The following is a 1,291-nucleotide window of genomic DNA, read 5'->3' as shown; positions in this document are numbered from 1 at the left end:
CTAAGTGGGAGCGGTAGCGGATCAAATTGAGGCCCGAGGAACCAGCAGAGACTAAATGTAGCTTTTTTTGGGGGGCAGGGGAAGTTGATTGGTGGGGTGGTGTTTGGTTAGTCGGTGCTCAGGTGAAAAAAACTATAGTAGTTGGTGCAGAAAGGTCCTATTGTCTTGAAAGAACAAACCCTACAAAGAGGAAAATAAACATCTGATATATGGGACATATACTTCATTTATGCGTACGTGTTTACACAGTGAAGGTTGCGAAGGGAGCAATATATAATGGACAAAGGTATATCTTCCAGGGTTCTCTATAGTTCCGCTATTGTCTCACTTTGCAGCTAATATGGGCTGTTTTTAAGAAGGGTTAGGTTTTAGGAGAACGATAGAGATGAAATTAATCAGGGAAAAAGATGAATTTTTAATTGATGGTGCTTGATTGGCGTGGAGTACTTCGCTTAGTTAGCTTATGCTTTAAATTAATAATCCCCAAAAATTTACTGTGTGGATGAATGGTGTTTTTGATTCTCTTTATTTTATTTGCAATATTTTGCTAAATGTTTTCGCTTTCCACTTCTTAGTAAGAATAAAATCATAGAGGTATATATTAAGAGTAAGTTACGAGTAAAATAAGTCATAATAAGGATGAAAATAATATTACTGATATTTGTTAATTGTGACCCTGTTTTTATTTTTATGGCTTTTCACTTCAGCTTTTGTGACATTCAGTCATAATATCAGATTTAAGGAGGCATTTTCTACCAACAACTAATTGATCTCAGTGTAAGAGTTTACAGTTCCTTGAGTTAAAGAAAAAGTTTTAAATATTTATATACCTCAGTATTCCCGAATTTGAACGTGAATAACTAGAGTAGAAATATTAGCATGGATAAGCCTTTGCAACAGCTCCTTATCTTGCATGAACTTGTGATTTGGCTTGTCCAAGTGCTTTAGTCATCTTGAGTTTTTGTATTCGGAAAGTTCATTTGCTGTTTCTTTTCCATTAGCCATTTTCTTCTTTGGTAAGTTTGAAAGATCGAGGAATGTTACTGAAGGCGTACTCTTATAGGCTCTGTATTTCGCGATGCGGTCAGTAGGAACTAAGAGCAACAAGAAAAAAGAAGAAAAGAGAAAGGGGGTATGGGAGGAGTCTTTCGTGTTGTTACTACGGACGGAAAAATGGCGCTACTTCTAAGCGCTACCGTTTGTTGTCACTACACGGCATTATAGTCAGTGGACCAAGGAAAAACGGCTTTATAAAAAGGAAAATGGCATATTCATGCCTCGTAAAATCCTA

Source organism: Macrobrachium rosenbergii, chromosome 47, assembly GCF_040412425.1.
Source record: "Macrobrachium rosenbergii isolate ZJJX-2024 chromosome 47, ASM4041242v1, whole genome shotgun sequence".
NCBI lineage: Eukaryota > Metazoa > Arthropoda > Malacostraca > Decapoda > Palaemonidae > Macrobrachium > Macrobrachium rosenbergii.
This window is presented reverse-complemented; position numbering follows the sequence as displayed.